Source organism: Nothoprocta perdicaria, unplaced genomic scaffold (assembly GCF_003342845.1).
Source record: "Nothoprocta perdicaria isolate Ctin4 unplaced genomic scaffold, notPer1 scaffold_31, whole genome shotgun sequence".
Taxonomy (NCBI): domain Eukaryota; kingdom Metazoa; phylum Chordata; class Aves; order Tinamiformes; family Tinamidae; genus Nothoprocta; species Nothoprocta perdicaria.
In genome coordinates, this window is record NW_020455544.1 from 4038437 (window position 1) to 4061497 (window position 23061).

Consider the following 23061-nt stretch of genomic DNA (forward strand, 5'->3'; position numbering starts at 1 on the left):
AGAAAATCCTTCTCCAAATGCCAGCCTATGGAATGTACTTTATCCGTTGTTCTCTTTCTGTCTGAGTCCTATTAGAATATTATCTACATAACATTCTTGTTTTTCTTTTAATAATTTCATATGTGTCAAGAAGGATATTGCTTTATCCCTGGCTGTCAGGCATTTTCTTAGCAAGAGAAAGGGTCATCATTTCCGGAGTTTGGCACTTGCAGTCTGTTTAGTTCAATACTGGGCAAGATGAATATAAGAAAGATATTAGCATATCAGTTTAAAATGGCCTTTTGGGAAAGAGTATTAAAGCAGTTTTATGAATTAATTCCTTCAAAACTACTAGGTAAATGCACAACCCCACAGACGAGAACAATCCTGACTATAAGTCTACCATAGAATTACACTAGGTATATATGTATTTTTTTCTACTAGCTGACTTCTTTGGAAACCAGTATAAGCTGTCATTTAGACATTATGGCTGAAACTGGTAATCCTTGGAAATCCACACAATATATCACGAGTGGGGAAAAGCAGTGGCATTATTTGTTCTGCATCCAACTTTCAGGTTGGCCTTTCAACAAAAGCTGTAAAGATGTCTAAAGGATTTAAACAGATACTTGACACCAAAATTTTTCAAAAATCATTTACTTTGCTTCTCTAGGAATACRATTTGCCTCAATGATTAAGTAAAAGGGGAAGTAGAATAGTGAAAAGATGCCAGTACACAAATGAATAATGAAATTACATGACTTAATGTTGATACAAGACAAATTCATAAAAGAACAGGCAGATAGCTGTGAGACTGATCATCCATTGGCTCGACTTAGCCATGTAGTTACAGGAATTCACTACCTCAAATTTGTTAATAGGAWCTCAGAGAAATTTACCAGCTTATGCTGTGTATGAGGTCAAATTTTCTGTTCACAATTATCATCTGTGAATAACTTGTGAATCTGTATAGTGAATCATTTTCCTGAGGAATGATTTACTATATATATTTTTTTTTTTCTGGAAAACAATTCTTAGAACATTGTATAAAATATGAACTTGTCTAACGCCAAACTTCTTGAAACTAGTCATTAAGATTTACTATTTCCATTATGAATAATGTCCATTATAAAAGAAGAAAAACATGACTGTAAGGCAAGCATATATTTTCTGTCATAGCACAGCAGTTTGTCTTCAATGACTGATGTTGTTTGTAGTTTGGGAAGGTAATAATAGAGAAACAGCAAGTAAGAATTGCATTTTTAGCAGAAACTCATTGTTCATCACACATTTTGTTTCATTCTTCGATAAWGCAAATGCTTATCCTGTCAATAATGAAGACAAAAGGCCAGATGACCTCTTCTCATAGCTTTATAAAGCTGCAAACCTTGATGAACAAAAGGTAATGAAATCTGTTTATGACAGGTCTCGCCAAAATACGTGTCATGGCACACATTACACAGACAACTCCTCTTAGACATAGTTGTCTCATATTTTCTTAACGAGAAACCATAGAAACATCTGTTAGAGATGGATACACATTAAAACCTCAGTGTTTCTTAAACTCTTTGAGAATGCAAGAGTAGTTTTGGCTCCTGCTCCTAGCAACCTCATGAGTTGGCAGCAGCTCAGCTCCTCTGGAGYTAAGATGCAGGCACGTCCACTTTTTTCTTCCAGTCTATTCACCATGTTCTCTTCACTCTTTGTCTTAAGAGGATCACCTTCCAATCTCTTTCCCTTCAGACTGTTCTGCTTAGAGGGAGACAACTGCAGTCAGCAACTAAATAGCCATTTCCTACCWAGTGTGAATGCTTGAAGCCAGTAATTAAAGGCTGCTCTCATTTCCCCTCCTTGTTCTTTGAGGATCCAAATTGCTGATGACTTAGGGGAATCTGAGCGGCTGCTGACTGCTGGCACCTCATACTTGGCTATATTTTCAACCTATTTTGTGACCTTGGAGGGCTGTGATAACCTGCTTGAGGAAAAAAAAGAAAAAAAAAATAGTATTTCTCCAGAAGCAAAATGTTATTACCAGAGTAAGTAATCTTCTGCACAGTGTCCTGTCAGAGGAAATTATGGCATTACCTCAGGTGCTAACTTGCTAAGGCTTCCTGAAGGTGCTGGAACTTGTACATATTGTAGGCGATGCAGGACAGAACAGCCCTGCAGGAGATCTACGCACAAGAACAATACTCCACCACATAGCAGAACCTSTGCCACATAGCAGAATTCACAGCATTTTATTTCTATAACCCCTTTCTCCTTGGTCTCTCCTGCCTGCTTTGTAGTTAGCAGCAAGGCAGAAGGAGCTGTTGCAATCTCTTTTGCCTCTCTGATTCCTTTGGGCGTGACTGAACTCTTCAGAGACCCATCCTGGTACTGCCGCAGGCCTTACCTAGTCTGCCAGCTCCCCCAGTACCCTTGGGAGCATCCCATCAGGRCCCATGGATTTGTGAGAGTCAAATTTGCCTAAATGATCTCTATCCCAATCCTCATTCACTAAGAGTCTTCCTTTCTCCGGATTTCTCTGTCTCCAAGGTCTAGGGTTCCTGAGGGCTGACCTTAGCAGTAAAGACTGAAGCAAAGCAGATTCTCAGTAACTGCTTACTCTAGGCATCCTCAGGGCATCCACCTCRTTCATGAACAGGTCCACATTTTCCCTCTTGCTGCTGAATTGTATATAGCGCAATCATACTTTGTGGTTTTGAGGAACTCCAAACACATCTGCCCTATGTGATACCACAGATATAACGTGTTTTGCAGMTGAAAAAAATACTATCATATGAAAAAGAACAAAAAAAAACCTAAGGTTTTAGGACTGAATGACTGGAAAATATGAAGATCAGCTTAAGCCTGTTTCTACTCCCTTAAAATAATGCTACATACAATTACAGTATGTATAGATAAGGCAGCATTTTATCAATTCTATGTAAGAAATGAATGGTCACGTCTTTATATATGGCTTCTAACCCTTCTGTCAGTTGAAAACTCATCAATTTCATGAGTCCTTTTTAATAAATATCTCAAGTAATTAAGTGCAATCAAAATGATGTAGAAAASTTTGACTAACATTATTGCACAGTAGTTATTAGCTACTGTATCTTTTACACTACAGTACTTCTTTATTGGAGCATTTATAGTGAGATGAATATTTGGTTTTGGTCCTTCAGGATAAAATAGCTTTAGACAAATTGAAAACAAAGAACACTAAGAATAGAAGAAATAAAAATTGCAATGAACGCCTAATGTTCTGAACAGATAGCAAATGAAACTCTARGAGCACGAGCATATTTCATAGTAAAGATGTCATTGCCATGAAAAAAAAATCTATTTAAATTGGTGACATTTACAAGTTGATCTTAGGTTTGAAAGATCTGTGCTAGTGGGAAATAACCCAAGAAGAAAAGCTCAAGAATTTGTTAATTACCAAGTACAATTCTTGCTATGTTTTGAGCTACCAAAAATATCTGCTAATTGCCACTAGCAATCCCTTTTCATGCTGATCTGACTGATTTCTAAGCATACTTGAATTTTAGATCTGCATTTCTAGTTTTGATAAAATGTATTTCCTTGTGGAAATATTATGAAAAACTTACYTATCAGATTCAAGTAGATGCTTTCAAATACATTATTCAATAGTAGCTTTTCCTTCCTATACCATTTTTTCCTTAAACAAAACAATTCTGATATAAAGTTTGTGTGATACAGCATTGTGGATAACTCTGCTTCTGCCGTTTATCTGTGCTTGTATGAAGCAAGTGATATTTTAGAAATATCTTTAAACAACTCTTTTGATGTACGGTTTTTGTCAGTCCCCATCTACATGAAGGTGAGTTATTACAGAAATTAGCTTTATATTATAATATGCAAATTATTTTGTGTTCTGGAACCTTTATTCAATATTTCAACTTCATTCCCTTTATTTTTTTTGTCTATGTGTTTAGCAGTTCATTTGCTTTCCCTCTGCTGCTTGCTTCTTAGCACCTTGGATTTTGCACTTTTGAAGTAACCTCTTGTGATGGTTCAAATGCACATTTGTATTTGATGCAGTGCAGTAGAAGAAATTACTGATACTAACTGTGTATTTTTTTAAACAGATAAGCAGTATCTATGGATGCCATCTCATAAASTATTTATTTATATCTCTTGCCTTGTACCAATGATAGATGAAGGTACTGCATCTAACATGTATTAGTACTTTCCCATTTTTTTTAATACTAAGACAACCCAAAATCAAATACTACTTGTGTGCTGCCAACACCAAATTGAAAAGAAAGATACATTTATATAATACAGTTTATACAATATAGTGTAGTATAAAATTGCTTCCCAGATGGAATACAAAACCAAAAATAATTGTGTGCTGATTTTTGAGCAGCCGTTTGTCTGAGGGAATTCTGTTGGGTATACCATAAGATTCCCATAAAGGTATATGAGTAGTTTCTGCTGCAAAATGGCAATCTATACTAGACTGGTGATGTTGGGAGGAGATTAAATGGAAAAGTACACCGTAACTTCAAAGGGGAGCATAGCTAAAGATTATAAACATGCTTTTATTCAGTTTAAGTAYGTGACAGTGGAATTAACTTTCTTTCAAAGACTTTTTGCTATTGAAACTTCTGTGAATGAATTACTAAAGTAAGTTTTGCCAAATACTGTGGGAAGTTTATTTATAGCAGAATAGTTTTAGACTAAAGAAATTGGAACTGAATGATAACATTGTAAAGGAAAAGCTAGAATGAGGACTGAAATATACTTCATCTTTTTCTTGAGCAAAACTGGTCCTTCTCTCAAGCTTTGGTCTTTTTTTAAAAATGGGACTTTTTTCCTCTTTTTTATTTAACCCCGTGTCATTTTAATATTACAAGTGTGTGTATAAGGACAAAATAAAGTGTTACTGACAAAAGACTGTTTAGTAGAACTACTGCAGATGAGATTGAGTTATAGTTTATTACCGAGTATGAGTATGTTGAAAAGATAATCTCCAGGAATTAAATCTATTTGAATAGCTTCTCAGGTATGTAGTTGAAGTCTCTCAGGATCTTGCTCTTCCTTGCAAATAAATGTATATACAATATAATAAATAATATTATATGAAAGAATATATATAATATATAATATATAATAATATAATATATAATAATATAATAATGCAAATAAAATAGATGACCTCTGAGGTCCCTTCCAACCTTAAGCATTCTATGGTTCTATGAAAAGTATCTTCACAGATGACAGCAAAATAAGAACTAAATTAAAACAGGGTTGCAGATATAGCATAACAAGAATTAATGACTCTTAGCTCTTAAAAGGCCCATTTATTTCTGTGTGACATAGTTAAACAGTAAATCGCATGTTTTTCATAAATTCCTATATATCTTCTATCTGGTTTAAAATTGCCTAAGCATTTTTGTTGTCTATAAACAAAAATTATGAGATGTTTAACAGAAGTATGGGCAAGGAGACATGATTGGCCAATACCTTATTTTCCTGAATTCACTATTTTCTCTTAGTTTTCTTTCTCAAGTGTTTTTAAAGGTTGTTACTTCATGTAGTTGAGAAGGGCTTTTTGCGTACAGGGGCTTACTTGTCCTTCAGAAGTGCGAACATTTAGCAATATCCTTTATTGACAACAAACAGCAAGTGCCATGCTATCGTATTTTCCTGTTTTGTAAACGAAAACATCTTGTACTGGGTTCTCAAACATCTTATTTAGATCTGCCATGCAACCACATGCTGTTATATAATACAGTGCAAGTTAACAGCAATCTGAAAATGTACAAAAAATGTCAGGAAGTTGTTTTCATGTGTACAATAACAGGTTGCAATGTTTATAGAATCTGCTTGCTGCCTTTATTCAAGCAGACTAAACTTATACATGCATATATACATATATATGTATAGTTATACACACACACACACACACACACACACACACACACACACACACACACACACACAATGATGTGCTGAGCAAATGGTATGGATATCCAGAGGAATTTATACACAGTTTTGGAAACTAAAATGGAGTTTAACAAATGTGTAAAACTACCTGAGGACAGTATTGCACTAAAAAAAATTACTTTGWTTATGGTTTTATCCCCAAAGGCAAACAGATATCCATATATTTTAAGCTCAAAGTGAGTTGAGGGAGCTGCAGTATTGTTACATAATAATGTTTAGTTTTCATTATTTGACTACTGAGTTTCTAGAAATATGTCATTATCAACAGAACCCTTCTTCCTGTCTCCAAGAGACATCAATCAATTAAACCCAAATTTTAATTCTTTATAAAGTACCTGGATGACAGAAGGAAATCGATTTGTATATGTGGTCGTGACTGTCAGGTACATAAATGTCATCAGGATACATCTTTGCCTTTCGTTAAGGCAAAGATGTTCTTATAATTCCATTATAAGAATTTTATAAGGTAAAAAGATCTATGAGATGAAGAAAGTCCCTATGACTGTGGAGCCTTAGTGATTATGGGGACATTAATAGTTACGGAAGCTTAAGGAATCCTTAATTTTTAGGATCTTTTTAAAATCATTTCAGCTAGGGTAGTATGATACCATCTGCACCACCCAGTAGCAAAGAGTATGTGCGGTACTGTGCTAGTGCATAGCTAGAGGGTTCCCCTGCTGCGTGCTCTGGTGCTAGCTGATAGCCTTTCATCTGGGCTTGTGGTTGAACTGTTAACATGGAAATAGAGATTGTTTATTTAAAGAACTAGATTAGGAATGAGAAAATGCTTTGAACAGTAGAAAAACAGTTCTAGCAAGGTGGTTTTATCCAGAGCATTTCTGGAAGGATGAGTGCTCCATACAACCCACTGATTGCAGTATTAGTGATGCCCAAGTCATTGTAGAGGTTGCCTTTTAACTATGACTAGTTAATTGATTTTGATTGACTGGAGGAAGAGGACTAAGGAGAACAGAGATGTTCACATTACTGTGCCAAGATCAGTCTTCTTGCGATGCTGAAAAATTTTATTCACTTTCTCTACTTATTAGAAATAACTTGTTTAAAAAATATTAAAGACAATTATTATCACCTTTTCAAACAAGATGTAATATTTAAGGTTAGAATACATGTTTATGTATGCACCACCAGATCTTTTTCATTGTGTTAGAAATGCTGCTGTCATTATGATGGCATAAAAGGACATATGCTGCCCTGATTGTGGGTCAGCATCCTCCAGCAAGATGGCATCCAAGTGCACTTTGTGCATCTATCAGCAGAAAGCTGGCGCTCAGCTTCTGCCCAAATACCTTGCCCTTATTATACCCATTTCTTTGCTCACATTGTCACCTTCGTTAACCAGCATTTTCTCTTGATTGCTGACATAAAGCTGTTTGCCAGTGTGTGCTTCATGAATTGGATCTGCATGGAGTTTCTAGATGCCTGTGTCACCAAGTGTATTTTGTATTTGTGACACAGCAGTGACATCTTTATCTTTCAGAGTAAAGTCCTTAAATATTCTCCATCTCAAATTGACAAATATTCCTATCCTGATATTGGCATTCTCAACACCGGCACTGACAGAAAAACTGAAAGCTGAATCCACAGTCCAGTACATTTTCCTCAGCAAAATCATAACCTGTTCAATATAACTACTTCATCAAAGCAATTGGGACAGTTCTGCAAAGAATACTCATGGTAAGGTTCCACTCACTACTTTATCTCAAATTGTTTCTTTGATTTATATAGTAAATTAAACTTACTCATTTTTTGTTTCAGATCTATATCATTCTATTTGAAACAAACATTCCTACATTTAAAAAAGGTAATATAGTCTAGAATATACCATTTTAAGGGAATTCAAATTTTATTTGTACTTTTCTTTCTACCATTATAATTTTCCAAATATTATTTCTAATTCTAAAATATATATATATTAGAAACTCCAGTAACTATTTCTTAAATGTCACACATGAAAAAATTATTCTAACAGCATAATACAGTAATAATAACTGAATAAACTATTTTAAACAAGTAAGTACTGTGAAAATATTGTAGGAGTCTGTTTTGTGCAAAAAGCTTCTGTGTTTTCACTTTTTCTGTGAATCACCTATCAGAATCCAGCAAAGTTTAAGGAGACAGTCCTGGCCTTGGATGGATTAGAATGACCTTTAGTTTATACTAATATACTTTAGACAGGAGAAACATGGAATAAACTGTAAGTAGGAATCACCTGTTTTGAAGTACATCTTTTTTTTTAAAATGTTTAGTCTTAGCAATTTTGAGTAGTGGGGCAACATAATATGCGATTCCATTTGGTTTTATTGAATTATACATTTTCAAGGTTTGTTTTCTGTTAGTTTATTTTTTTAATAGTATTACATATTTTTCAGAAGAATGTTTTTGGCTTATCAACAGTGCAGTCTGTATCACAGCAGTATATCAGACTCTACTTTCAGGAACTGGTGAGGATTAGAGAGTTTTCACTGTGTGGAAACATAGTAAGTACCAGGGATTTTCAAATGTGGAATCACCAACTTCCCTACAGTCTCTGAAAATAACTAGAAGGTACTGAATTGTATGAAAGCACCCCGAAGTTCTAAAGGAAGTAGTTTAACAGACAGCATCATTGGGGTTTAGAAAATTAAGACAAATCCTAAATAGGTTTATCTCAAGGAAGTGAGTTCACTTAAAAGTACCTGAGCAGCTCTGGAATCTCTGTTCCTTTTTCTAAATGATTCAAACAGCATTTGCTATTAGTAAAACTTACGGGGTTTTGAAATTTTGAACAGCTTAATGCTAGACATTTATACACAGCTCTGRCATTTAGAGCTATTTGAATAGCTTTTGCTGGATCATTAACAGAGATCTATACATTAAGAGCACTATAGTAAAATACTCCTGTGTGCACCCATTAATTCTTACACAGGTCTATCTTTTTTTTTAAAAAACAACAAAACATTTCAAAACAAATCCAGGCTGATGGCTTTAGCAAATTTCAGTGTTTTTGAAAGGGATATAAGGTGAAGAAGAGTTTGCCTCAGAGGTATGTGGAAGCTGCAGACATTTTCCCACCCACGGTGGGAATTCAGAGGTTAAGGTGGGATTTCAAAGACATGGATTTTTCAAGACTGGCTGTCATCCACTGACAGCATCATCAAGTCTCTGCGTCATTGGAAGGGGAAACGAGGAAACAAATATGAGAGAAAATAGCAGATGAAAGCTAACCATGAAAAGTATTAAACTAAACCTGCAGTGACAGGAAGATTTGCCCAATAAAACTTAACAGGCAAAGAAAAATGAAAAATTTTACAAAATGATAGTATTATGCTAAGGAAGGCTTCCCTCAATTGATGAARTTGCAAATCAGGAAGATCTGAAGAAGAACTAAAAGGTATTATACTTGCTATTTTTTTATATTGACAGAAAAAGCATTAAACTTCTATYATTGTGAAGAAACTGTCAAGGGACTTGTTTGAGAAGGAAAAAAAAGACAGTAAAATATTTTTATGTGTTATTTGAAAGCTCTGAGCTCACACAGATATTTTGAAAGCTGGATGAATACACAGGGGAAGAGAGATTGCTATGAAGGTCTGAAAATGCGAGGCATGATGAAACTCTGCGTAAATGGCAGCCCTTTCATTACCCTTTATCTGCATGATCTCCTCTGGTAAGGGAGGCTGCAGTTCTAGGTAGAACTGCAAGCTCRTAGAAAACGATGGAAGACACTTGCCTTGATGCCATTTGATTGGGTGATTTGGAGTCTAATACTGGTATATTTTCTGGGGTATATCCCCGCTTTAAAACAAAATCTGACCATCTGACCTATCAAAATAGGACACTCACCTTCAATTAACATCCTCAGAAGTTAATATGGCATAACTGCTTCTGTATAAAATGAAATACATACAATAATGAAACAGTGAAGAGGGGCAATTTTAGGTGGAGCAGCAACAAATTATGTAGTTAAGAAAAGAATATAGAGCATCATTTTGTCTTTGATAACATAATTCATATGTTTCATTATGTCTTTAGGCATTACATCTGGAACATGGATGAGAAGCCCATGAATTCCTGTGTGAGTAGAAATTGTAATTATAAATAATGTGTAGTTTATTCTTATGATGCATTTCTATCTTCAGCAATGAAGAAAATGCCCAGTATGCAAAAGAATTACAGTATTCTCTGTGAGTATGGAGTCCAGTATCAGGTTTCTTGCTATAATAACCCAAGACGAATGCTTACACAGATGATTTGTTTAATCGAGCAAGTCAGAGTGCAGCCAGCTTTGAAGAAAAATCATCTTGGAAAGTTTATTATGCCCAGTTTAAAATAATAAGTGAAATGAACTGAGGACTGAGGAAAGGAGCACCTCTGCTGCTAGTTTTAGAGGATGTGCGCCTATTTTGCCCAGCAATTTGTAAGAAGATTTGGAGGTATTTTGAGACATCAGAAACAGCTGTATTAGCAACAGCTACATTATCTTGGCATTTTGGAGTTGGACATCAAATAAAGCTGGCAGAACTGCAGAATTATATCAGGTAAACTGAAGCAGCTGTATGAAATGTATGTATGGAGGAGGCCATTGAAGATTAGTATGTCCAGCACATCTGGATGTCTCCAAAGAACTCTTATCTAAAAGACCCGTTTTTAAATACTTTAGTGATAATAATAATAATAATAATAATAATAATGCCAGAAAAAAGACTCTGCAAATAAACTTGCATTCTTCATTAAATACTTTTAGGATATTTGGAATATCCTTGAATGACATTATTCTCTGTAGCAAAACTCTAAAGAAAAAAAAAGAACTAAGGGAAGTGCTCTAGGGGATACCTTTGACTCGCATAAGTTAATTTAGAATATGGACTGATACCAGTTTACACTCTCTTAATAGGTGGTCCTAAAAAAACCATGTTGTTTTCATTTTTTAGGAAGATAACTGGAAGTAAGTTATGCAATTTTCATTAGTTATGCGAACAGGAAATATGTTTTTTTGTTTTCTTTAACTTTTCATTTGACTTTRTGTAAATATTTCCCAGAGAAATTTGGAAGCTCTAAAACGGTGATTCAATTTACTATTTTTAACTAGCATTTAAAAATTTTCCAAATACCTGAATAATAACACGTGCAGGTTTATTCATTACTGTAGCAAATCGGTGCTAATTTTTATGAATATTTTGTCTCAAGCTTCCATGTTGTTTCCAGTTACCTATCTGCGAAAAAATGACAGAAAGGATATGTGTGCTTGCATAGCCATAAACCTAAGATGACAGTAGAAAAGTATATCATTGTGGCATATGGTCTTGGCATGATAGAAATCCTGCCATACCTTTTCTTGGAGGAGGGAGGAAAAAAAAAAAAAAAGCTTCCATTCCTAATATTTGAATCGAGGGAATCACTGTGTTAGATTGTCAGATGTTGAGAACTCTGACCTGGCTTTGGTAGGTTCTCTTTTTTTTTTARCTCTGTTAGCTCTGCAGGCAGAAATGTATCATGGGGGTTATTATTAAAACCAAACTGGATAATCAGTGAGCTTGTCTTTGAATGAAAAGATTTTGCCAACTGACAGGTAGCTCTAAGTTTTATGAAATGAGAATAAGTTTAGATTATTTTCTAAGTGGAAAAAATGCATTTAGCATTAGCACTATACATTTAGTATATTTTCATGAAGACAGATTTAAAAAAAAATTGAGAACATATTGTAAGTATTTTAGCACATGGTATTGCGTCTCTTTATATGATTTAAAAAGACAGCAAAATGGGAGAGGAGGATTCAGTCTTTCTTGTCCTGTTCCATGTCATGTCCATTCTCGTCCTTCCACAGCTGCTCAGCACCCGGAGGGAAGCGCAGAGGTGGTGGGAGCACCGGAACTCAGCCTGGCAGTCTGCATTGCACGCAGTGTAGCAGCTCGACAAGTAATGCAGCTTATAAAGGGCCAGTTTCGTTGTTTGAGCATAGTTATCTTCTTGTTTTGTTCCCCAGCAGAAACAATGCATGAAAAAGCAGCTGTTAGTAGAGGAGATCCATGGTAAAGAAAACTGAGCTAACAAGTGAGCTAAAGCAGTGGGAACTTTGGATTGTGATAGGACTCAGACCACTGGGAATGCTAAATTTCCAAGGGAAAAAAAAAAAATAAAGCAAACTTGCAAGGCTCGGAAGCTGTGGATGCAAGAACTAAATGTGGGTGTTAAAGATAAGCAAATGAAGGTAACTTTTTAAATGTGTTTATTATTTTTCTAAACTATCTCAGGAGGAGGGGAAAATTGGAGGATGAGAAGGAAGGGAGGTAGCAGTGCCAGGAATAATGCCTGACATGCTGGAAAAGCTGATAAAAGTTGCTAATTAGTATTGTCACCATCGACAGTGTAAAATTGCAAGAAAGCAGGACTATTTTTTCTTATTTTTCTTTTTTCCTCTTTTTTAATTTTTATTTATTTGGAGAGTTTTTGCATGCAACTCAAAGATTTGGAGGTACTAAAAGTAACAGAATTTAAGACAGGCATATTTTTAGATTTTAGATTTGTGACTGTTCAGAATTCTCAAGAAAAGTGACCATTTCAATTTGGGGGTGGGGTCAGTGTTGTCCTTTTTGAAGAACTTGCCACATGTTAGATGTTAGGGAAATACATGAAAAGGATCCAACAAAAACAAAAAGCAACAGCCATAGCAGCAAAGTCAACCATTGTGTTTTTTCCTACCACAATTAAATTGGACAATGCAATTACTAAATCAAACTGGGTCAGTGGATTAACTGTGATTATAGCACTGAGCAGCCAGCGGTTATACTGCTTATAGCCAATAATAGCATAATGAGATTAGYGCAGCTGATAGCCAATTCTTATGAATCCCAGTCTCAAGAATATACAAAGATTGTTATATGTCAAAGCATAAAACCTAAGTGTAATGAGAAGAACTACAAAACATTTTAGCATCATCTCAAAAATAAACTAGTTGATCCTTCAGTTCTAAACAAAGAGTAAAAGAAGAAAAAAATCATTTATGAAGAAAGATGTGAACCATGTCTATCATAGGAACTTTCTAGTTCTTCCTACATTCAAAATCTTGTGTCATCAAATCCCAGGTTTCCTCTAGGGAGTCCTGCTGGTAATGTTTGGTCTTCATGAACCTTAAAGTAAGATCTGGATGGTCTGATCTGGATCTCTTTCTACAATATCATTTTCAGAAAGCAGGGTGTATCTGTCTTTTAACAACAAAGTCAACCCTCCCTCTTCTCCCAGGTGAGCTCTAATGAAAACTAATGCAACAGCTGTTAAGCAGTGCCGGCTCAAGAAAACAGAAATCTAAAGTCTAGATAAAGAAGAAGCAACTGTGATGCCTTCRTCAGGCATATGTGTAGAGCAAGTGCTTCAAAAAGAAGTCAGCAATGTAAGTAGACAACTRTCTTCCTAGATCTTTGTGAAAAACACATGAGTTTGCAGGGTAGGTTTGATCAGAGATGCAGTAATAAGAAATTAAAGAAAAAACGGCAGTGAGACACCTCTGCTTCAAAGAACTGCAAGGCTGCAGAAATGCTAACCCCACCGTAGGAGGCTGAAGGGCAACACTGCTGCAAAACCCTGCGCGTTGGGGGAGAGTGCTGCCAGGTGCATGGGGCATGAGCCCAGAGAAAAGGAGCCACTCACTGCGCTGGCTGGAACTGAGCAGTTGCGCTGCTCCCTCTTTGGGCACAAGTTGAGTGTCAGCCTGCATCCAAGCTATTAGCATCCCGAGGAAGCCGCTGCTGCGTGCCCTCCTGGTTACGGTGCGGGTTATTTAGACTCCAGCCTGTGACGTGCAAATAAAGCTCTGCCTAGGAAAGCTGCTCTTGGTGGCAGGTGTGCAGAACAGGGCCTCGCTTCCCGCGTGCGCGAGGATGGCTCTGCGGCGCCTGTGAGCGTGYGGCAGGACCCCGCGGCTGGGAGGCTCCGGGCAATCCACGAGGCGCTGGAGGAGCGCGCGCCGCCGCAGGACACGCGCTGGGGACGGCAGAGCAAGCCATGCCGGAGGCTTGCAGCTATGGCGCCGTGCAAACTGAGCACTCCCTGGGAAATACATACACACGTATCATGTGTGTGCGTGTGAACACAGGGGGATAAGTGTGTGYGAGTGTGTAATTTATTGCTTGACATGTATATTTAAGAATCAACAGTGTGAAGTAATTTAAATACTTGGTGGCAGAAGTGTGCCATGCATAGCCATGCATGAACAGCTAACTGAGAGCTCCGTGAAGCTACATGTGAATTGTGTAAGGAGATCAGTGACAGGAAAGATGAGCAAGCTTTGCAGATAGATCCCAACCAAGAGGAGGTCTGAATTCCAGAGGCGATGGACAAGAGAACAAGAACGTAGTAGGTCATTAGTTTTTTTCATAGAGATGGACTGTCTGAGGGAAACTAAAACAAGATTGAAGATCAAATAACTAAGGGCGTGCTTTGGCAAGTGCCACAAATCTGACACGGTATGATTAGCAAATAGCCACAGCACAAAGCCTGGCTGTCTTTCCAACATRCATAATGCAAGTTAGAAACAGATCTTGTCAGTAAGGCAGCCAGCAAACTAATGGTCAAGGCAAAAGAAAGAGGAAACCTTCTATCTGTCCCCATGCCAGGAATTTCTAAACTATCACAGCTGTTTCCAGGCATTAGACATCAGCATAGACCTGAAGTGGAAAATGGCACAGAGCTTGAAAAGTGCAAGCAGCAAGGTGCTCTTTCCTGCAGGGAATGTAGTTGTTAGTCGCTGCCTATCGGTCCACAAAAGTGTTAAGTGACTACTAAGCGAAGGAAAAGGTCACTTCCAAAAAATGGCTTTGTACGTGTAAATACATAGTATGCTTGAATTTTTGAATTTATTGTCAATTTATCTTAAAATATATCTATGTGTGTATATATACGTATYTAGGAGGCAGGTACAGGTACAAATTTATGATAACAGTGAAGCTGAAAACAAGCACAGCTTTGTCAGGCTTGATTGGCTCTCTGTTTGGGTTGAGGGGGTGTCTTAATTGAAGGACATGAATAGAGGCTCTGTTTTTCTCTTTCATCTCTGTTGAGAGCTTCCCTATTTACTCTGACTGTTCCTCAATTTGTTTTCATACCAGCAGCTCTCAGATGAGTGCTGTCTTCCAGAGAAACCAAAGACTTGATATGTTTTTAAATCCAATAATGGTACTCTCAGCTGTAATTAGTGTAGTATTGTGTCTCCACATTTTGGTGGTGTTTTTGGGTTTTTTGGCTTGAGTGTGTAATTTGCTTGCTACCTTAATCAGGGAGAGAGTGTTGTAGAAATGCAGCGTTTCAGCTGCTGTCTCATTTCTGAGCAGCACAAATGGGCCTGGACCTTGGAAACGTGTCTGGCCGCAGGTGACCCTGCGAGGCCTGGTCAGTGCTGGAGAGAGCAAGTGTGATGAGGTAACACACTCTAGCATTATTTTTTAATGATCTGTGGTTCATTTGGGAGTGGATGTAGTGTGTTCTGCAAAGAAACCAGCACTTAGAAGTGCACAGAGAGGGTCACCTCTATTTACTCCTTTGTGCTGCTCCCTTGCCTTCAGGGTGAGGGAAGTGAGGCAAGTCGTAAGAACTGCTGGAAGTTTCAGACCACTTCTCCTCTCTTGGTTTTCAGTGTCGTTGGGAAAAATGCTGTGGTAAATTTTCAAAGCGTGTTTTTCAATTTTCGAAACAGAGTGGAGAGCTAGATTATTAATAATTATGCTACCATGAGATATAAATCTGAACCTTCAGGCTCTTTTTGCATTACATCTGCAAGAAGAAGGGAGGGGAAAAAAGGCAATTCATGAATACTTAATGAATGAGCAAATATTTGCATCATATAAATATTTTCTTTCCCCTCGTCAGTATTCAAGGGTTGTATTGCCATCTGGCAGAGGTTTCAGTTGACTAATGCTGAAGCAATAAATTAATACAGTAAAAGATGCTACCAACAGTTTTAAACCAATTAAAAAGTCTGAGGTGGACTCTGTGCTTGTGAAAATGTCATGTCATGATCCTGCTGCACAGAACCAAAGAACAGTAATGAGCCAAGTGTGGATGAGCACAGATTGCAGGGTTCACAGGTGGGGGCTGGCTGCAGCATTCCCAAATATTCCTGTACTTCGGAGTATGAAGCAGTGTGACCCCTGTTTCCGTGGGCATGACACTAATTTTGCCGTAAAGCAGAGCTTGTCCTGTGCTTTGGTAGCCACCAGCTCAGATCCAGTAAGACAAACACGGAGCAATGCCCTTGTTTTGCTGGTGCAAATCCAGAAGGCTGGATGAGGCAATCTGGCTTCTTGGAAGCAGGAGGCAGAAAACCCTCCCGATGGRCAGGAGACAGGGATCAGAGCACCAGGGACGCTGGGCACGGAGCAGAGTCCCCGCCAAAGGTGAATGCTGCCCTTGCAAGTGTGTGGCTTTCCTTACAGGAAGCCCTTGCATCTCCCTTCTTTTTTATGTTTTTATTTTTMTTTTTGTGGGGGAAAATGTCATTTGGTTTGCAAGCTGCGTGAAAAGCTCCCTTCTAGCAGTGATACAGAGCTATGCTGTAACCTCTCATGATACAATCTAAAGAGTTTTATTGAACTTTATGGATTTTTTTTTCTTTTTAAGCAGTACAGTATATTTTAAAACAGGCTGTCAGAAGGATGCTATCAAAGATTTTTCTCAGGTTTTCCAAGGTAGAGAATACTTATGGGACCATTCAAGGCAGGGAAGAACCCTCTCCCCACCCTAGGTATGTCAGTTTTCTGCACTAGAGGAAGGAAAAGGAAAGAGAAGAATTCCTCATCATCTAAAAGTCTTTGTATCAAAAAGGTGCAAAGAGCTTTCAATATGCTGCTGCTTTTTACTTTCTAAATATACTGTTTATGAAGCTAGCGATAGCCTGGCTGTTCTATTAGAAAATACACAACATTGTTGATGCCTTTTGCAAGTGAAGTGTTTTTGTTAAGCATAAACATTTAGAGAAATGTTTTTGTAGATGAATCCTAGGAGAAATAAGTTGAAACAATGCAGTAAAATCTACCAAAAGGAAGGCAGTGCTGAAACATTTTTCTTGTTTAATTGTCACTGAGGATCAGAGCTAGTGGAATCACACTTGAATAAAGTATCAGTACGGATTTGTTTCTTTTGCAGATACAAATGCTAATTAATCATTCTTACTGGAAATTTTGTGATTTTTTTATGTGATTTGTAGTAATAGCCACATGTGTTTTGGAAAGGAAAAATGATCCTGATAGTGTGGGATGATCACATCACTTGGAGGGGTGAGAAGAGAAAAAATGTTCCTCCTTTTTCATGAAGGACAATGATTTAAAGGATGTTAAAGGAAAAMCATTTTCTTTTTTTATTTTTTTTGTGAACAAATAAAAAACCTGCTTTTTGTGTAGAAGTCAGAAGAACAGACATTCATTTATGATAGAAAAAAAAAGTGCTATTCAGCTGATTCTTTTTAAATAACTCATGAAGCTTTTCTGATATCCTACTAATGGAACTAAATTTATATCTTCACCTTAATGAAAAAGAAAGGGGGAAAAAAAAAACCATAAAGAATCACAGAATCACAGAGTGGTTGAGGTTGGAAGAGGCCTCTAGAGCTCATCTAGTCCAACCCCCTGCTCCAGCAGGGACACACAGAGCACGGGGCACAGGGCGGCATCCAGGCGGGTTTGGAAGATCTCCAGAGAAGGAGACTCCACAGCCTCCCTGGGCAGCCTGTKCCAGGGCTCTGTCGCCCTCACAGGAAAGAAGCTCTGTGCTCAAGTTCTGAGCCACTTCTGTTTGGGCTGCAAGATCTGATAAAATTAATTCAAAATGCTGAAATACTGGAAGGACTGGAATTTTAAAGTGGAATAGTACTGAAATGCACACATCCTTAGATTTCTCAGTTTGGAATGTTCWTTAGTATGTAGATCTTTTAGATGTATGTAGTTGTGTTGACATACCTGTACATAGCCATGTGCTTGCGGTTGATAATTAATTATTCCTGGTAATTCTGGAGCTAGAGAAGGAAAACAGATTCAGTTTCTTTTTCAAGACTTTCTTTTTTCCCTTTAACAGACCAAATCCATACAAGACTGGTTTATTATGCAGTATRAGAAATGGCAATTAACTTGAGCAGGGACATAGTCTTATTACTCAACATCTTCTGTAAAGAATGGTGTCCCAAATGTTATCAATGCTAACAGCATATGCTAACAGCAGCAAATATGATAAATAGTCAAARCATTTGCTTCTAAAACACTTTTTCCTTTTCTACTACTCCTAATCTAGTTCCAGAGCTTGAGCACAGAATGGAGTATATATGTAGTAATAAAAAGCTATAAGAAACTTTTAACGTCAAGTAAGTTAATATTGCATTGAAAAGATAGGATGCAGATGTTTTACTAAAGGTTATCATTTTAGATATGGGCAAATCTTGGTAGAGAGCAGTAATGAAATTCCCAGGAACAGTGTGTAGAACAACTGCATGATATGTGCCTTCTGCAGCACACGTTTTGTATTTCTTTAACAACAAAATAATTTTGAATGTYCATTTGAGGAACATTCCATATTCTTGCTTCTATCCATAAATTCTTGCTTTGACTAACACATGATATGTATTAACTAACATAAGTCATACAGCAATTGCTACTATTTTACTGATCCATGCAGGAAAAAAACAAAACAAAACAGCGCTTGTTCTAGATAGCATATGATGACCCTCATTTCTCAGGAGCTCAGTCTGACTTGCCATCGCTATATTGCTCTGTCATCTCTTCTAATGAAAATCTAGTGTGGTGCTTGCACAGCCAACTTTTAGGTGATGAGGATCATGAGCAATAACCTGGTGTTGCCCAAACTGTTTTTTGAGCAACTAAGGTGCTCCTCATATCAAACAGAAGGATTTAAAAACAAATAAATTTATTTTCCACCCTGGCCTTGCTTTGTGCTTGCCCTCACTCCTGCCGCACTCTGGTGGCCTCTGTCATTGCAGGGAACCCAATGTGCTGGCCTCCATCCTCCAGGAAAATCCCATGTGTTTTCGAGCACCCTCCGGTCCTGGCAGCCTCTCTTCTCCTGGTTCCTCACTGTGTCCTACAGCCCCTGCTCCTTTTGCAAGCTACCTGCTTTAAATTCGGACAGCTCTGACTTTCCGCGGAAAGACTTGAAATAAACGATTGGAAAATGTGTCCGGTGGCCTTGCAGAGTATAGTTATAGCTGTAGTGAAGCACTTAGAGCGTTTAAAACRTGCCAGCAACGATGTGGATAATATAGTGCTGCTATTGATGTTTATAATACAAATAATCCTGGCGCACCTTCCCAGTAGATATATCTTAATCAATGAGCTAGTGCCAACTGAATGGGCCGAGTCATTGGCCCATTGACCCGTGTTCAAAATAGCACTTGCAATCGAGTCTAATTTTGACTAGAAATACACAGGGGCAATCTCCAGGGAAGGCTCAGTATAAAATAGAGGTAGAGATGCTATTCCTGAAGCAGATAAATAGACAAGATGATTGAAGACATCTCTCACAGATATGGTTGATATTACTATTGCTCATACTGAGTTTTCTTATGTCGAGAAAAACACTCTTGTTTCGTTCAAGATCCTTTCAGGCTGCTGACGTGCTAATTTTGATAGTGATTTTATTTTACTATCATGTTGCCACTAATCTGGAAACACTAACTTAAATGCCATTAGCTACTTTTCAGTGTAAGATGACCAGGAAGGAGGGCCACTTGCTGAATGCAGTCACAGACACACTTATTCTTACAGGCAGCAGAAAATGGCCATAACTGATAATAAAATACATCTTTTTTTTCTGCAACTAAAACATTAGCAGTATGCAAATTAACMAAAAATATCATCACAGCAGTTCACACAGGTGTCTATTGTATTTCAAAGTTCACTTCATAATATTCTGCCCTAAACAGACTTGGTAGCCACATACATGTGTGGTGTGAACATAAGTTCAGAGATTTATCAAAACTGAGATGCTATTTTCTTTATTGTTTCTTTGAGTGCTTGTTGAGTACCTAGGAATACTGGGAATTAGAATGGAAATTTAGTTTTAGCACTTGAAAGCTTACCCTGAACTATTCATATGTTGTCTCTTTAGAGTCTATTCGCATATGGGAATAAATATTTTATTAACACTTTCAGCATGCCGCTGTTGTCAAAGCTGAGTTTTCCTTAAGACTAGTTTTTCTTACATTGTAGCAACTTTTTATGCTGAAGTCCTTGAAACGCAAGGGGAATTGAGCTGGTGACAGGAAATACATCTGAACATTGTGAAAGTGCTATAGAAGAAAGGAAAATTGCTGAGATCCCTTATTCTTTTCAATCTGAAAAAAAAAAGCTAGAAAACCCAGACAAGCCCTCTTCACCCTTCTGCAAAAAAAAAAMCCCACATTCTTGGGGTAAGGCAGTGATGAGATTTTACCAAAGTCTGAGGAAAGGATTCTCTGTGCTGTCGTGAATCAGTTTTAGTCATGATTTATTGCGAGACAAATAGAATATTAGAATGCAGTGTTGGAAAAGAGTAAGACTTGATAGATCTGCTGTATTATTTTTGGTGAATTTAGAACATAAAAATATACAACTGAAGATTTCCCTGAATTCTGCCTTAACTTTCCTTTGTTAGCTGCTTTTCTGCACTAAGAGTCTCTTCAGGAATACTGTGGCACTAAAATGACTTCTAGCATTGTTCCCAGGTATGTCTGACATGAGTCTTGTCTAACTAGCTGTGTTGTGTGCTCTGCTACTTATGCCAAMAGCTTTAGTGTAAACCATGCTGTGATGCTGAAGATCCTATGTCACCTCTTGTTTACTGTCATCTCGAGTGACATGAATTATCATATGCTCCACAGTAAGTTACCTTAAAACCACAGTCCATTGGATAGAGGAGTTTATTCTTAATATTATTATCCTCAATGTGGAAAAGTCATCTAATCCAAATGAAAATAAGCATGTATAAGCATGTACATAAGGGCAGACCTAAACTTTGGTCTATTTGCCGTTTACCTTAATATCTCTTGGATTTCATACATTTGAATTTGGGAGACAGATTTTAATAGCACAGTTTGCCTTAGCAGGGAGAGGGAAATGTTGATGATAAGGACTTTGGCACCACTCAAGAAAGCTGAACTGTGATGGCAGTGTAACAGTTTTGTTTGTCATTATTTTTAGCAGAAACTGTGATTTAGATATATGCTTCTRGCACAGAAGTAGACACAGAAATGTCTTGGGTCATCATGACAGGTATTTATTATTCTATTTGATAGTTCTGTAGGGGCATCAAGTTTTTTACTTCATTTTATTTTGAAAAGGGGAGCTACTAAGCCATGAGTGTGTCACTGGACCCTTAGAATGAGTAGAATTGTTCGTATTTTAGCACAAGAAGAGTATTTGCACACCAGCCTGTATTCATACAAGCCATAAAAAAGATTTCTTCTATTGTTTTCTGTTTCGGAAGTTTTCTCAAGCTTGACGTGGTTTGTTTTTTTGCTTTGCTATGGTACAAGAGTTGTTTATGTACAAATATTCYTGTGCCACCTGAAGAGAAAATGTGGGTTAGGGGAACTAATTAAAGAGAAGGTAATCAGCTCAATGTTTTCAAAACCCTTCAACTTCTTTCTGCTGTTGTGGTTTCACTCTCCCCCCAACTTGCTCTGTCACATCTGAGGAGATTTGTGGAGGGAAGGTGTAAAGTGATTTTTCTCAGTTTGCTAGGCTGCAGGCTGATTAGACATGTTGAGGTGCACTTTGGCTSTGTGACAGTGCTTGACAAAACTGGTAGAGCTGGTGATTCCCTTGAGGGAAGATTTAGTACATAACTCTTAAATAAGAAAACATCTGCCGTTTTTTATACTGCATCTCTCCTTCCTCTCTTACTCTGCCTCTTAAAAGGGGAGAAAGAGTAGACAATTCGAAACAGTTTTATTTTTCCTCTCGGACAGAATAATATGCTCTTTTTTATTTTTAATTATGCCTATCATATACAAGTCAAACTTGTTGAGTTCGTCACAGAGGCAGACAGATTAGAAAATTGTCACACAATTGGAATAAGTGCCCATAACTGTTAGCTTTTTTATTGGATCTACAAGCTTCTGACATGAGTGTTCAAAGACCAAATTAATTAAGTTATTGAATTCTTCTTTCTAACAAGAGAACAATTCTAGGGTCTCGCCTGGGCATCTATTGTAAGCAAACAAACAAAACTTATTTGCAMATTACTGCTCTGGATGCCTGTCTTTGGAGATCACTCATAAATTGCTGTTTTTAGAAGTCACAATTCTCTCTCAAATCATCGTAGTATGTTTGCAGTTAAGTAATACTGAAAGTCAAAGAACCAAACAGTGTCAGTCCCARTTCTCCAACTCTTTACACTGGGCCATATCCAGGTGACAAAGACTGATAGCAAGATCTTCGTAATGCAGGAAACATGCAGGAGGCCTGCCTTGCTGTGAATGTTACTTCTGGCCCCAAAAATTCAAGTCATACAAGTATTTGCAAAGGTAGCTTACATAGAAGTGCTGGAAGCTTGTACTAGAATTTTATGTAATATTTTGTCTAGAATTGGTTAATTTCTTTTTTTTTTTCCTTTTTTGTTTTTAATTCAGAGTGTTTAGTGGTAAATAATGAACACACAACATATGCTGCTCTGGTATTATGCCTGAACCAAGAGAGAAYACCTCAGACTTTATCACATCCATCACCTTGGATGTCTCGCTACTGGTTGATGGGGGATACTGGTTGACAGTTGACAGGGGATATTCAGGTGGCATCCATGACATGGCTGAGTTCAACACGTGTCGTTCCCATTCCACTGATGGCAAGTTCTAGTGATCCTTCTTACCTGAAAATGCGGCACAAGCTGGTAAGTAATTGTGATAAATAAGAGCTATGGCAAAAAGCAAAAAGTACAGACAAAATGTCTTTTGCAGTGTTCCAACATTTAGAAATCCAAGTTTCACTGAAGCTTTTTGCTCTATCAAAGCTTTCAGAGACTCTGTGAAACACCTTTATTTTGTGTTTTTGCACAACACTGTTAAGACAATCATTGTCCGCTGCATGAGGGAAACATGAGGTTTTTAAGGTATGAAAAAAACTACACCTTTTGAGATAAAATGCTAATAGT